The sequence below is a fragment of the Hoplias malabaricus genome, chromosome 13 (genome assembly GCF_029633855.1).
Source record: "Hoplias malabaricus isolate fHopMal1 chromosome 13, fHopMal1.hap1, whole genome shotgun sequence".
In the NCBI taxonomy this organism is placed as follows: Eukaryota; Metazoa; Chordata; class Actinopteri; order Characiformes; family Erythrinidae; genus Hoplias; species Hoplias malabaricus.
In genome coordinates this window covers 10,224,091-10,241,061 of record NC_089812.1, presented here as the reverse complement: position 1 = coordinate 10,241,061, position 16,971 = coordinate 10,224,091, and the positions used below count along the sequence as shown (strand labels likewise).

At 41.7% G+C, this 16,971-nt stretch overlaps 1 protein-coding gene across 1 annotated transcript in view; it reads left to right on the top strand.

The window, feature by feature from the left end:
- The window catches only part of LOC136664565 (diacylglycerol kinase theta), a 54,258-nt gene that overhangs the window by 2,715 nt on the left and 34,572 nt on the right, over nt 1-16,971 (top strand). The window lies entirely within an intron of this gene.

Below are 16,971 nucleotides of genomic sequence, written 5' to 3'. Positions count from 1 at the left end.
GAAGCAGAGACCAGTGAATCTGTCTCTGCATGAGTCTGACTTTATATGAGTTTGGTTTAAAACCAATGACTGTTCCCTGCATAGGTTTGGAAGTGGTGGAAGGAAATTGTGCTGATGGATGATTTACAGAGCCAGGTGATGGATGACGGACAGAGAAAAGCCATTGTCGATTTGGTGTTTAAATATCTCTCTCTCTGTGTGTATGTGTCTCTCTTTTTCATTCCCTCTGTGTTCCTCCCTCCCTCTTTTTCTCTCTGTACGTGCACAGAGAACTTATTGAATAGCTGCCTCTGGGAAAGGCAGTGGATTGATGTCGGTCGATCGAGCGTCAGGCAGGAATCTCTAATTGGCTGGTGATGTTTGGGTGGCCACTTTGAAGTGTGTGTTTAATTGGCGGAGTCCAGAGAGAGCCAAGGGTTAGCATTCACCCACCTGTCCGTCAGACTTTATGAGCTGTGCGTGTACAAGCTTAACAAGTGGAGGAGGAAGAGGGAAGTTTGTAGTGTGTTGTGTTGATTAAAGTACAGTATATTGTTCCTTTTTTAGGTACTTACCGTACACACACACACACACACCGTTACCCATTGGACTCTAAATGTCTTTAAATGGCTTCCCAGAGAGGACATTAAACCTAGGCATGGACATTTTCTTTTTTCTTCCCATTTTCTGATCTAGTACAGAATTAGGCTTCACTGCGGTCTCTTAGTGCCTTAGCCCTAAGTCTAATTCGACAAAGTATCAAAACAGCATTTGGTGTTGTAGCTTATTGTAGTGCTCAGCAATATGAGTGCAAATCAATATCACGATTAATTGTACATTTACCACGATTACGATTATTTGTTTTTCACATTAGGCAGAATCAGGTGACTATAATGTGATAGTGTGGTTTAAAAGGGACAGTACATGAACACATAGTGGTGACATAACTGCAGTCACACTCAACATAAGCAGGCCTGGAAGATCGCCCGATGCAAACAGTCCATTTTATTGAAGTTAATTAGCAAACCAGCTAACTCGCCCACCACAAACACTAAAAAAAAACACTATTAAAGCACTATGCCGTCTATTCCAGCATCACAACTGACTGTGTACCAAACCGCCTCGCTTATATTAGGGTAGTCCTCATATGCAAACATTGCAATATTATAAATAATAATACACATAATAATAAATAATATAAATATTTACCACCACTCCACCCACAGATATGTTTGGATCCTCAGATGATTGAATGATGTTCACAGGTCTCCCAAGCCTGCTCTATCAATAGGGAACAATTAAAAACATTAAGAACACGTCATATCCACCAGCAAGTTTATTTTGGTCTGTAGGTACTTGTTTCTTGTTACAGAAATGCAGCATTTGACATCTCGGTTGTTCTGAAAATGACAGAACAGCACTGACTTCAAACCTGCTTTCTCTTGTTAACAGCAGTAGTGCCATGATGAGGATTCTCATTGCTGCACGAAAGAAACATTGGCCTCACACTGAAACAGCAGAAATGTAAAGGAGCCCTGTGACCAGCTGGGAGCATCTTTAACAGTCACCAAGTGATCAATCTCTCTGTGTTGGTGGGTTTGGATAGCCCTCCTCTTGCATTAGCCTGATGCTGACCAGAGTGGCGGTCTGTTATCTAATATAACAGAACTGGGCAGGGATTATTGTTCTCCAAGCGCGTTAAACTGTTCAATGAGGCTGTGTTGGCAATAGTTAGAAAAGAAGCTTTGCTTGCCTTGGAGTGACATGTGCTGGTCTTAACTCCCCCCAGTCTGAACGGTGTGACTTGGAGGGGACCTAGTTCACAAACTGAATTAGAAATGACTAAATTCCTGACTGATTGGAAACGATCAGAGGCCAGTAGGAAAGAAGTTCATGTGGCTGGTGTTTGCAGAGGATGTGATGTTCTGTCGACCATATCGTCTGTTACAACAGCAGGCAGGCATCAAAAGCTTATACTTTATTGAGAATAATTTGTTTAGAAAACAGCATTTGAAAACACAGACACATCCTTCAACATGGCCGCTGTTACGGCAGAATGATTTCAGCGATCCTAATAACAAACCCGCTTCAACAATTGATCAAAGCCTGATGAAGATGGAGGAGATCACTGAGAGATTGAATGATAAAGCTCTTCAGTCTGGCTGTTTGTACAGTGAATGTATGTGTATGAATCTGCAAGAAGCAAAACATTTTTTCCCACAGGATCCATTGGCTGGTTTTTTTGAGTGGTCACTGCAGATTTTTGTTTTTGAATCATTTGTTTATCCCCACATTTTACCATACTTTCCCCACAATTATTAGTCCCTACCCCTGTTCCTAGTTATTGTCTTCCTATCCCCCTAATATAGCGAGGCCAAGGACTCCTGACCTTGGATGCTTATAAAATCACCTGCATGAGCATAAGCATGAGAATGATGGGGCCAGTGCTTGGATCACTGAGCCATTTGGGAGCTGCTGACTTTACCAGAGTCTCTTCATGCAGAACACTATAATATAAACCCCTAAGAGCTTATGCAGTAGATCAGTTTGCAAATGAAAAACAAACTGGTATCATCAGTTGCCATCAACTGTTTTTTCCTTTGGAAAAATGAATGTAAATTTATACACTGAATACTAGCTGCTAGCGTAGTAGGTTTAGTTTTTAAAATCCTAATCAATATAATAAACAATATGCACCATACAGGCCCAGTGACACTTTCTGAGGAGATATAATGAAAACATCAGTTCGTTTAAATCGTTAGTTTTGTTACAATCGCTATGAAAACGAAACCATTCTGAATATAACAAGTGTGTTGAGGAAACTTGAGCCTGCCACTTTGTGTGAAGAGATTCAAGACATTAGTCCTCCACCCTACAGCCTGGAGTCAGCCCCCAGGGACTTTTACCTGCTCCCAAATCTGAAGAAAGATCTCCGTGGGAAATCTCTGACAGTAGCCGTAAATCATTATTTTTTCAAGTAAAGATGAAAGTAAGATGAAAACCTAAATATATAGTACATTTCATATTTTATTTCATATCAGTACTGAGTCCTTATTGAACACCCCTGGTTTTATCTGTCATTTGACCTCCGCCCTGCCCTCGAGGGGAAATAATTCCAGTCTGTTGAGTATTGAGCTTTGCATGGTTCACAGTGTGTTCGTGTGCCTGATCAGCAGGCTGTGTATTGAACGCCCAGATGTAGTGTTCAAATCAGATTTCTCATTTTGATCGCAGACAAAAATTCAGTATGGGACTGTTTACAGCAAACATAACAGCAATTTTCAAAACAGAACTGGAAAAGTCAGATTCCATATGTTTACCTTCAGCGCTTCGGGGAAAGGGCCGTAATCTGATATCAGATATTCAAAAGTGAAAACACAGAGGGCCTGTCTGACTTCAGCTGATCCTTGATGGACATTGAGTGGAGAGGGTGGGGGTGAGCAAGGCTGATGGAGTTAGGAGTAGCTGGGAGCTTTTAAGAAGTAAAAAGCCCTCGACAACCTAAGTGCATTTCAGTATGGCTCAGAGACACTGTGACTGGCCCAGTTAGTCTGCTGCTCTCACATAACGCAGTATGCATTTCAAGAACCTCTTAGCTGCCATCATCATAATAATTTATATTGATTTGATAAGTTATATTTGTCCATTTTGTTTAAGTTAACTTCATGCTGTTTATGTTTGTGCTTGAGGACCATTTCCTTAAGATGCCCCATGAGTTTTTTCCACTGCGGTGGCAGAAGTACTTTTGGCGCTGTGGTTTACGTTTAACGTTGATGTAGCCTAAACAAACGAATTGTAACATCAGCACTTGTTAAGGTTGCGAACAGTGGGGTCTTGAATGTAAAGTAAAGGCTTGTAGGTTCTGTGAAACTGCTGAAGACCATGTCAAAGTCTGTGGTCCATGATTGGTTCTTTGACATTGCTGGGATCTTGTTTGTATATTTACCAAATCTCATATTTGAGACATTGTAAAATCAAGTAAACCACAGTAAATAACACTTAGATTAAAGCATCAGTGAGAGCACACCCAAGCAGTTCTAAAATTAGAGGTTTTACACATTTGAAACGCAGGTCCTCTGATACAAATGCACTGTTAGCACTTACTACACTAGAGAGTAGTAAACGTTTAGCACATTCCTGCATAGACCTCCTTATCTCTTTTGTTAGCCAACCCGCCTGAAGAACCAAGATAAAGAGCCTTTTATTACCTGACGTACTCTGGAGAGCGAGCAGATAAGGCCTGTAAGACCTTGCAAGTGTAAATAATAGTTCTTTTGAAAGTTTGACTGCGTTTGTGCAACCAGAGGTGGTGTGTAAAAGTGCTCGCATGCTTATGCCTGGCCCACACTACAGGATTTTACAGAATCCAAACAAACATTGAAAACGCGAGACACCCCACACGCAGTGACATTTTTCACAGATGTTTCTGTGAAACATGTTTCATATTTTCGATTCATAAAAGGCCCCTGCGCTGGGAGTCAATCGCAGGAGTAAAGATTGGAATACGTACTTACTACAGGATAAAATGGGAAGATAATTGTTCACGATAACTCTAAAATCGGGAGACATTTTGTGATCCTCAGCAGGAGCAAATGAGCCAGGCTTTGAGAAGCTAAGATGAGTAGATCCTTCATCATGTTGAGAAAAGTGAGCAGCATGATTTGTCAAATTCATCAAACCCCCCCAATGAACCTGTTAATTAAATGTTGTTAATTTGCTATGAGCCCTTGTGTGTATTGAAGCCTTAATTTATTATACCAATATGGGTTATCAGTAAAGGCAATACTGCGATAACGGTTAACTAAGGCTGTATTTCATGGCCTTAGTCACCTATTTCTGTGGGTGAAGCCCTCAGCTGGAACATGAATGCTGCCTGTCAGAGTAAAGTGAGCATCGAAGGGCACTTAACTGCATCCATGCTCAAATATAAGGTTACAAGCTACTAGGCATGGCCAGAAATGGCATATTTGTACTTTAAACTTCAGAAATCTGACAGATGACTTAGTTTGTTTCATTGGGATCTTGGGGTCCTGGCTTATTTTTGTCTGGGTGTGTTGGTTCGTGGATCGGCTGTGGGACATTGTCCACGTGTGGGATGGACTGCACTCTGTTCAGTGATTCCTGGTAGGCTCCAGACTCATCACAACCCTGGTCAGGATGAAGCGGTTCCAGAAAACGAATGAAGAAACGAATGGTGTGTGTTGAAATTTTGTGATATTAACATTGAGTCATTCATGTATTTTAATACAGCTTCTGCTTCTTTACTGACTGTAGTGGCATAATCGTGTATGAATCAGTGTGGTAAATAGCCACCTTGTGATTTATTTAACATTAATAGGAATCTGACGACTCTTTTTATAAATATAAATGCCAGTATGGACATAACAGACTTAAATTATATTTGCTAACTGACCTATGTTATGTTTCTCAGATGCTCTCCGCCTACCTCCATTAGTAAGCCATGACCCTCCTTGGAGGCTCAGGGTTATTAGAAAGAGGACAGCGCTGGAGGCTGCTTTGTAAAGTTTGCTCAGCTCTGTGGTCTTTGAGGCTTGAAGCATTTCTTGTACTGGCATTTACAGAGAAGACCACTCTGACTGACCACAGCGAACAAGCCACAATAGCTTGGTTTAACATTAAAGATGGCTATTGTCTACGATGTGGTATCTCACTCTCTTCATTTGTTATGAACTGGCCACAGGCACAGGAGCTAATGAGATCAGCCATCATGCTTTCTGAAAGAGGCTGATTCAGGGCTTACAACTGAAGCAGTTGTAATGAAGGTTAATTCAATCTTTTTAGGCCTGTTTTTTATGTTGTTATCCATGTGTACCTCTTGCCGAAACTCTGCATCTGTAAAATCTTCAAGCTACAGCAGAGATCACATTTGTTTGGACCTCATTTTTATTACAGAATCGATTTTATTATAAAAAGACTACATTTGGAACATAAATCAGATCAGACCAGATGCACTGGAGAGTGCTCCTATATGTGCCTTGTTTAACTCATAATCCCACACTGGTTAATTATTTTGGTCTCAGTTTCAGTGTAATTCAGTGCTCTTATTATGTCCATGGCGTGCAGTGTTCTTTTGCTGCATTTTTGGGTCAGTGCAGAGATAGGTGAGTCACCACTATCTTCCAGGGGCACCTTGACCTTGTAGACATTGTCTTCGTGACTGCCTCAGGGGATGAGGCAGAAAGTCTACGTATGCATGCTATATACCAGGAGTATTTAGTTAAAACTCAGTGACGTCCAGTTGCTAGACCTCATTAAACTCATAGAAGGTCCAAACATCTCAAAGTGGTGTTTCACGCTGCTGTTTTCAATCAATTTTCATTAGAACTTAAATGCTGGGTGCATTCATGTTTAATTGTAAAGGCTTGCACATTAACGCTCTGTATTTTGGAGCACTCTCATGTCCCTCTCGTTCTGTAGAGGACAAGCCACTCTGATCTAGCTCTCACGTCCCTCTTGCTCTTCTAGTGACCTGGCACAACAGGATAAACAATCAATTTAATCTGCACAATTGAGAGATGCCATGTCTGTATTAACGAGCTTAGTAGCACTTGTTGTCTGTCGCCAGGACTGTCCGAAAAAAATACAGAAAGAAAATTGTTCTCATTAATTTTTTAAAGGTTCTGCCACAGATCCAGACAGAATTATCATTATCATGCGCAGCAGGGAGTGTCGCAGTCACACAGCTCCAGGGACCTGGAGGTTGTGGGTTCGATTCCCGCTCCGGGTGACCGTCTGTGAGGAGTGTGGTGTGTTCTTCCTGTGTCTGCGTGGGTTCCCTCCGGGTGACTGTCTGTGAGGAGTTGGTGTGTTCTCCCCGTGTCTGCGTGGGTTTACTCCGGGTGACCGTCTGTGAGGAGTGTGGTGTGTTCTTCCTGTGTCTGCGTGGGTTCTCTCCGGGTGACTGTCTGTGAGGAGTTTGTGTGTTCTCCCTGTGTCTGCGTGGGTTTCCTCCAGGTGACTGTCTGTGAGGAGTGTGGTATGTTCTCCCAGTGTCTGCGTGCGTTTCCTCCGGGTGACTGTCTGTGAGGAGTGTGGTGTGTTCTCCCTGTGTCAGTGTGGGTTTCCTCCGGGTGACTGTCTGTGAGGAGTGTGGTGTGTTCTCCCCGTGTCTGCATGGGTTTACTCCGGGTGACTGTCTGTGAGGAGTTGGTGTGTTCTCTCTGTGTCTGCATGCGTTTCCTCCGGGTGACTGTCTGTGAGGAGTGTGGTGTGTTCTCCCTGTGTCCGCGTGGGTTTCCTCCGGGTGACTGTCTGTGAGGAGTGTGGTGTGTTCTCCCTGTGTCTGCGTGGGTTTCCTCCGGGTGACTGTCTGTGAGGAGTTGGTATGTTCTCTCTGTGTCCGTGTGGGTTTCCTCCGGGTGACTGTCTGTGAGGAGTTGGTGTGTTCTCCCCGTGTCTGCGTGGGTTTCCTCCGGGTGACTGTCTGTGAGGAGTGTGGTGTGTTCTCTCTGTGTCCGTGTGGGTTTCCTCCGGGTGACTGTCTGTGAGGAGTGTGGTGTGTTCTCCCCGTGTCCGCGTGGGTTTCCTCCGGGTGCTCTGGTTTCCTCCCCCAGTCCAAAAACACACGTTGGTAGGTGGGTTGGCGACTCAAAAGTGTCCGTAGGTGTGAATGTGTGTGTCTGTGTTGCCTTGTGAACGACTGGCGCCCCCTCCAGGGTGTATTCCCGCCTTACGCCCAATGATTCCAGGTAGGCTCTGGACCCACCGCGACCCTGCGGTTACAGATAATGAATGAATGAATGAATGCTCTATTACAGATTAAAAACAAAGCATCTGTGAAAGGACAAACCTGGAAAGATATTTTCTTTTATTCCTGAAGAGCTGGATATTTAGTCAACACTGGGCATTTATACTAAAATACCTTTGTTTTTTAATCATTTTATTTCAAATGTAATGCTGTATGATACAGTTATGACCCCATTTTTGTTGGCTTTTAGTTTGTCATTTGAACACAGCAGCTGTCTTCACGTTGTGTAAAGATTTCATAAAATTTCAAAACATTTTTGCATTAACTTTTTCTTTCATTAACTTACTACTTTGGAGATGCATGTTTTCTTTCGGACAGCGACGATGTATCAGTACAAGTGCAAATAGCTTTATTTGAGCATTACTTAAAGTCAGCACCAAAGCAAACAGTATGGGTCAAAAAGCCAGCAAACAGGGTCGACATGGACACATCCACGATAATAAACAGAACCAGGCTAAAGCAGAAACCGGAAAAGTGTTAGAACAAGGGAATCATGAAAAACATGTACAAGGAAAACATGGCATGTAATGCAAATAAGCACTATCAAGACCTTGAAAAGAACACGCGGGAAACAATGGACTGTTTATCCAGGACATGATGACATAAATAGACTGAGGTGCAGCTCTAAGCAATCAGCCTCTGCACTATTGAACTTCTCAATAATTATTTCTTAGTTTCTGGTTATATCTTTTAAAGTGGCACTGCTGCTGCTTTGTGTGTGTCTTGCTCTTTTAGGAAAGCTTCACACTCAGTGTTGTAGCCTTCGAGTGAGGAACTGATCACATCCAGGTTTTGATTTCTTGATTTTTGGATGATTAGTTTTGGGTTTGATGGAGCTTCATTGTTGCACAGTCATTTCTCCACAGCCTAATATCTGTGAGGCTTTAGGTAGGTCCCTCTAGGCCAGGGGTCTCAAGCTCGCGGCCCGCGGGCCAACTGCGGCCCTCAGGACGATAGTTTGTGGCCCCGCCTTAATATGAAAGTTTAATGTTAGCGCGGCCCGCGAGTTTGATAAGATTGGCACTTTTCAGTGTTGTGTGCGGAGCTGAATCAACCTACCAATCACGGTGGGATATATTCAGGGTGCGGGACATCGGCCGGGTTTATTGCGAATATAAGCATATTTGTGTGCATTTTGTATTTGTCATTATATGCACGCGGCGCATGCGCAATTCCCGCGGCTGCTCCCGCTTCACGCGCTTCGGCGTCCAGTCTGAACCCGGAAGTTGCTGCTCAACGGGACAGAAAAAGAAGCGGAAAAGACTCATCGGCTAAACACTGAAACTGAAACTTCAACCCGACAGCGACACCAAGTGGAATTATATATATTATACAGCCCCAAACATGTCTTTTTCAAAGCCTGCAGTGAAGAGAAAGATTTGTGATGAGCACAGACAATTTCAGGAAAAGTGGGAAGTGCAATATTTCTTTGTTGAGCACAGGGGCATCCCGACGTGTCTTATTTGCACAGAGAAAGTTGCAGTGCACAAAGAGTACAATTTGAAACGTCATTACACAACTAGACATGCTGAGGAGTATGCAAAATACCAGGGAGATGAGAGAGCCAACCGGGTTGCTAACCTTAAAACATGTCTACTGAGGCAACAAGATTTCTTTAAGAAAGCAACCAAAGAGAATGATGCAGCAGTCGAAGCTAGCTACGTGGTTAGTGAGATGATTGCTAAAGCAGGAAAGCCATTCTTAGAAGGTGAATTTGTCAAAAAGTGCATATTACAGGCTGCAAGTATTGTCTGTCCAGAAAAGAAAGGTCAGTTTAGCAACATCAGCCTTTCTGCCAACACCGTGGCAGAGCGCATTTCTGACCTGTCAAGTGACGTTTATGATCAACTGTGTGAGAAAGCAAAATGTTTCAGTGTATACTCAGTCGCTCTTGATGAGTCCACAGACATCACCGACACTGCCCAGCTCGCAATCTATGTCCGTGGTGTTGATGACAATTTTGAAGTCACAGAGGAGTTGCTCACAGTAATTCCAATGCATGGCCAGACCACCGCTCAGGAGATATTTCACCAGCTGTGTGATGCCATTGAGAATGCCGGTTTGCCATGGAAGAGGTTTGTTGGAATAACAACCGATGGAGCGCCATCAATGACAGGGAGGAAAAATGGACTGGTGGCACTTGTTAAAAAAAAACTGGAAGAGGAGAGTGTGGAAGAGGCCATTGCTCTGCACTGCATTATCCATCAGCAGGCCCTTTGCAGCAAATGCCTGAAGTTTGACAATGTGATGTCTGTAGTTGTGAAATGCATCAACCAAATCAGATCCAGGAGCTTAAAGCACAGAAGGTTCCGTGCTTTATTAGAGGAAATGGAGTCAGAATATGGGGATGTGCTCTACTTCACCAAGGTACGTTGGCTCAGCAGGGGAAACATATTGAAGAGATTTTTTGAGTTGAGAGCGGAAGTGAAAGCCTTCATGGAGAAAGATGGGGTTGCTGTTCCCATGCTAAGTGATCCCAAATGGCTCATGGACTTAGCTTTTCTTGTTGATATTACACATGAGCTTAATGTACTGAACAAGAAGTTACAAGGCCAGGGGCAACTTGTCAGTGCTGCCTATGACAATGTGAGAGCATTCTCTGCGAAACTTATGTTATGGAAAGCCCAGCTTTCTCAAACAAACCTTTGCCATTTCCCAGCATGCAAGGCACTCATGGATGCAGGCACACCATTCAGTGGTGAGAAGTATGTGGATGCCATTTTGATGCTACAGGAGGAATTTGATCATAGATTTGCAGACTTCAAGACGCACAGAGCCGCATTTCAAATTTTTGCGGACCCCTTCTCCTTTGATGTGCAAGATGCCCCCCCTGTGCTTCAAATGGAGCTCATTGACCTGCAGTGCAACTCTGAACTCAGAGCCAAGTTCAGGGAGGTGAGTGGAAAAGCAGACAAGCTCGGGCAATTTTTGAGAGAATTGCCTCCCAGCTTCCCTGAGCTTTCCCGAATGTTCAAGCGGACCATGTGTCTTTTTGGGAGCACATACTTGTGCGAAAAGCTCTTCTCTACCTTGAACTTCAATAAGTCCAAGTACAGGTCCAGACTTACTGACGAGCATCTTCAAGCCCTACTGAGGGTCTCAACTGCCTCCTCCCTTAAGCCAAATGTGGCTCGGCTATGCAAGAGGAAGCGCTGCCAGATCTCTAGCAGTTAGAAGTAGGCAGAAGAAGCCAAGTTCATAACTGTTTATGTTCAATGTTCCATTCATGTTCAGAAAGTTAAAGGTTAAAGAACTGTTAATACAGACATTTGAATCTGAATAATAATAATTACATTTCTCTAGTCAGCAACTATATGTGGTTTCTTCAGTGTTCTACATCTGCTGTATTATTATTATTATTATCATTATCATTATTATTATTTTCATTTTATTTATTTATTACTGATTGATTTTATTTATTTTCTTATGAATTGTTAATTTATTTATTTTTTCATCTTATTTTGTGTTAAAAAATAAAAATAAAGACATTTGATAACATTGGAATGTTTTTGTAAGAGCTTTTCTTGTGGAAAACCTGATGCGGCCCAGCCTCACCCAGACTCTACCTCCAGCGGCCCCCGGGTAAATTGAGTTTGAGACCCCTGCTCTAGGCAAACCATGACATTGCTTGTGGTGACCTTAAGCTCATCTTCTCCAAGGTGCCCTGTATCCTTTATTTAGGTAGACATTTTATAAGCTGTGCATACACATTTGAAAGTAGCTGAAAATTGTTTGTTTACCAGGTCCTATAAATACCATGATTCATCAAACACCAAGAGAACATCTGTAATTGGTCACAATTCTCATTGCTCACAAGAAGGCATTTGGTGTTGGTTTAGAGGCTCATTTGCATATTGCACACATAGTAATGATTGACATTATACAGTGTGTTGTGTTACAGTAGTAGTGGTGACTACTACTAGTAGATGTTGTGACTCAACATCTAGTTCAGAGATGGTGGATTATACAGAGAAGAAGCGGAGAGTGCAGCTTCGGGCGGACACTAAGATGACTAGTCACGGATGAGACCAGGAGGCGGAGCAGCGTACGGTGACTGACAGCGGTGGTGTTGCCAGGCAGAGTCAGGCATAGCTGTTGCACAGTGTGCTGCAGCAAAGTCGTGATTGACTCTTCATGGTTGGCATGGCAACAGATGGAGTGGGGGGTGGTGGGAGAGTCTGGATGCTCTAGACAGAGGCTGTGAGGATTGTCTGAGACAGCGTAAACATTCACGCATATGCTGCTTATTACTGAATCCCACATTTATGGTGTATTTACACAGCTCCAAAACGACAACATATGTAAGGGTGTGTTTTTACTGATGAGCATTGGCTCAATAAAAATAACAAAAAAAAAAATACCCTAACACCAAGTACGATTTTTATGGATGCAAAACAATTCCACGTCACTTTTATAAAACCAACACGTCTATATTAATAAATACAGTATCCATAGAATCCAAAGACATGGACTGAGACACTGCGTCAATTTTTCAGTTAGAACCTGTTCTATTTCCTGTGTTGCATGGACGCGTTCAAATCTGGCTGACCTAGAGAGTAAAGTTCTCCATCTCTACGACGGTTTTCCGTCACAGCCGTAACAACCGTTAACCAGTCAGTTGTGTCGTGCTGCTGGTGGTTAATGAGGTGCTGACGGAACCGGCTTGTGCAGTATTGTAGTGGTATGTGTTTAATGCCTTAATCACGTTTCTGAGAATTAGAACATTAGAATAGAAACAGCAGTGAAACAGTTATCAGTTGTAGCAGAGCTTCAGGCATATTTATTTATGTCCAGAATTATAGCAAGATTTATTCAATAAGTTATTTAATGCTGCTGACATTAGCAGTGTTTTCAGGAAGTGTTTTGTTCTCTGGTTTTTTAATACAATGAAATAAAAACATACTCTGGAAATGTATGTACACACTTGATTGCTTGTCAAGTCAGTTTTGTTTCTTAGATTAAAGTTAGCATTGAAATCAAATATAGGCCAAAAATAGAATAGCTGTACAAAAAGCATATCCTTCCTTTAAAGCACTAGTGCTACACGAGTACTTAATTAAAGTGTAGGTTACAGCATTTGTACATCTTTAAGGGTGCTTTGGAGAACTGCAAAAATGTTAAGTGTGGCATGGAGCAGAATTGTACCTAAGAAACCTATATGAATCTGTGAAATGTGTTTTGGTCAAAATATTATATATAACTCATTATACAGTGCACTATTATTTCAGGAGAGTAGTGCATGATTTCAGACAATAACTTATGCAGGTTTTTACCAAACAACGCAGTGCATTAGGGGTATCTGTTATCCACTGGAGTCAGCTAGGGTACATGGATTGTACACTAACTTTTGCAGTGCATTGTGAGATTGTTTGAGTGCACTGACAGTTCTACACTAGATTTTTTAGACACTACAAAATACAAAATGGCAGAACCCAAAAATAGTGCACTATATAGTGAATCAGGCGCAGTTTCGGACACGCCGCCAGTGTCTATGTCGTGTAGTTGCAGGTGCTTTGAATCACGGGTGGGCCAGAGTCTTCCCAATTTGGACCAAGGCCCAGTCAGTCAGTCAGAGCTAATCCCCGCGTGCGAATTCACGTCTGTGGACACGCTCTCCTTTCTGACTGTTTGGCACAAACACGCATTCATATTCAGAGCTGTAGTGCAAGGGGGCGTGATTTGCCAACCGTCCCGTATTTGGACACTAAAATCTGTGCTCTGTTTGGAACCGACAATGTTCTGTCTGAGAGAAATTCAGTTTATTTGAATTGGTACTTTGTTTGTTACCAGAAAGGGTCTCACAAATCATCGTTTTGACAAGCACTATTAAGTACAGTGTTCGGTGCTTTAAAAACTCCATGTTATGTATGTTTGTGAGGGTAAATATGACTAAAACCACATTTGTTATAATGAATTGCCCATGTTCATCCATTCTGTTGAAATTGTGAGTTCACATGCACCCTGTGGATAAATTGAAACATTTCAGAGGAGTTGCTGATATGTTATTTATTAAAGCTTTGTGGTCCAGCCCACCTGAGTGTAATGTGGACCACTGAGTCTGACCCCCCCGGTTTAGTGGATCTAGCAGAAATGCGCAGTACTACCGTTTTTCCTGAATGTAGCATCAATGCCCTGTGTTCTTGTATGTTTTATTGACATTACGCTATTTTGAGTGTATTAGTTAAGTACTCACATATTAAAGTAGTCTCATAGTAAAGTTTCACGTGCAACCATTCATTTTTACAGTTTTAGTGGACTTTAGTGTTGTCATAATACCAAAATTATGACTTTCGATACGGTACCTGCCTAAATATCTCCATACCGACACTGAAACGATACCATCACATTCTCTACAAGCTGAGGGCAGTCTGCAAAATCGCTGGTATCTGCTTGATAAATGTGACACCACAGGTGATGTACCATTATTTCTGGGTCCAATCCAGCCGTCGGACTTGGCCCTGTTCGATGTTCACTGTTTGAATAAAGCAGAATGCCTCAAACAATTATGTGATCTCAGTTCAGGAATTCAGAAAAAGGAATGAATTCAACATAAAAGGAAGCAGTACTTTTTGCACATTCGCAGCTCATCCTGATCCTGCTGCTCCTTCGTCCCTCCCTCTCTCTCTCTCTCTCTCTCTTATATATATATATGTCTGTGTTTCATATAGGTGAGGATGAAGGACCTTCCTTAAGTTCTCAGAAATAGCATTAAGACACAGAAATGCAAAGAAATGTGTTTTTTTTTTAAACTCTGAACACAAGCATTTAGACCACTCAGACCTAATTTAGAACAGTGACCTGGTGCAGCAAAAGAAATTAGACAATCATTCAGTGTAATGTCTTTGGAGAAAGAAGTACTGGGCACAAAATCCCAAGAGCACTGTGACCACAGTGAAGTTTGGTGGTGGGTGCATCGAAATATGGATCTGCTTCTCTGCAGATATTTTTGGGGATCTTTTTGTCTTTTAAGTCCCTTCAGATTTTGTTTACTACAAACATTGTCATGAAGAGCTTTTTCCTCTTCGTAGTTTCAGCCGTGGCCACAGTTCTTGGTGTTATGACTTTGAGCACCAGAGGTTTCCAATTTTCATTACTAGCACCAGCAGTTGTTAACTTCTGTAATCCAGGAGGAAGTAAATAAAAAGGTCATCAAAGTGAGAAAACGGAATGAAACTACAGATGCACAAGGAAAGCGAATGCTTGTAAATTTAAGGAAGATTGTAGGAGGCTACCTTTCAATCAGGTCTTGACATCAAACAGTTGAGAAATAAGGCCCGTTTCCTGTAAAACAAGTGTGTACTGCGCACTTTTACCACAAACACCATGTGACACAGTGAAGAGAACAGTAGGGTTTGTCTAAATTGCACGTCTAAATTGACAAGTGCCGATTGTTGGAAATTATCCACAGTCTTAGAAGACCATAAATGTATTATTTCTTTTCTTTTTTGTAGCTTTTTTTTTTTAAGCACAATGATTTTGTTCAAAGAATGGACTGCTATCCAGCTGTTGAGTTTAATCAGGTGTTTGTTATAATGTTAATTCAAATACCCACTGAGCTAAAGGGTTGTCTCTAGCAGAAGGGCCTAATGCTGCATGTCCAATAGAAAGAAGCGATTGGTAGGATGTTCTTATTGGATGGTTCTCACTTTGGATTTAGGTTCTCCATTGACAGAATCATCTTCCTATGAGAACAAACCTTCTGGTGCTGACACAGCTGAACATGTCCAAGCTTTCAGAAAACCTCAGGGTGTGGTGTGGTGTGTTTTTGTTTTTATTTTTATTTTCTTTGATACATCGCTTCTTATGGACACTGCACAGAGCAGCTCGAACCCACTTCCTGTCGTTGAGAAGGCCACACAACCTGTGACTGTGTCAGCATCTTAATCTGTATGTGTACTATTAGTGTGAGTCCTCACTATGTTGTAAAAACCAGAACAGAGTATGACATCATGCTTTATCATTCAATAATCGCTTGTCCAAATACTCAAAATAAATATCTCATTTCCTGTGTTTAATACTAAAATGCACATGTAGGTAACTTAGTTATAGTTATTGAGGTATATGAAAATCATAGTTGGAACATTGATATAGTGCATATCAAACATAGTGTGTATGCGTGACACTGTAGGCTAACAAACCTGTGTGTGAGTGCTTGTTTACCTGTGTGAAAAGCTGTACTGTGTGGGCCGTTGTCAGTGTCGGTCAGAGAAATGCTGATACTGATCCCACAAGAGATATACGCAGTAGATGTAGAACTTGTTAAGAACCTGAGATGCAGAAGATAACAATTCTAAGGGTGATCTACAGTGGAAACCCAGTTAGAATCACTCCTTTTTTCGTTTTCTGTATTTGAATCTTATTTTTCATATGGTGACAGTGGAAATGAATAAAGTGCTGATGCAGTAATCATACAAAACACAGCAAGAACACCATTCGCTTACAGTCTCACAGTATTACATCTTTTATCTTGGAAACCTGATCAGTTTTGTATACACTGCTTGTTTAATCCTAATGGGAAAATGTATATTTCCTATGACAACAAGGAAGGGGCCATTTTTGTTTACTTTGTGTTTCAATTTCTGGTGAGACAGCAGATCCCTTGGTATAGATTACACCCACCGTGAAAATAAACACACAAACATACACACTTTGTCTCGACTCAACTGAATTGTGATTTCCACCTTAACACTAGAGGTATTTATTTGACCCAGTGAGACCTGGAAGCACAGAGAAACACTCATCACTCCAATAAACACCTGGCTCTCTGCGTTTCTAGGGTTAAATGTGTCACTAGTCAAAGCTGATGTTATTTTCCTTTTCAGTTATTTTTTCTCGTCCACCTCAAATGTCATTTAACTGACTGTTTTTGTATTCAAATGTTTATGTCCACCTTAAATGGGCCAGTTTGAGCCTCTTATGTGAATTTTCTGTTCCCCCTTAAAAAATGTGACAATGCGAGGCTAGGATTTACTTTTGAAAACAGTCTTTAAACCTTTAATTCTGCATTTTATTTCTCACCTTCTTCATCTAAATCACACAAACGCACTTTACACTTTAAACCACACACACGTGTCTGTATTTTACAACATGATTAAATTAACACAAAGGCAGAAGGCACAAATTGGTGAAAGTGTTGGAATAATGTCAATAGAAGTAGCTACACATGAGTTCAAGGCTGTGCATGTAGCTGTGGAGCAGTGAAACATTCTCACAGAAATGTTTCA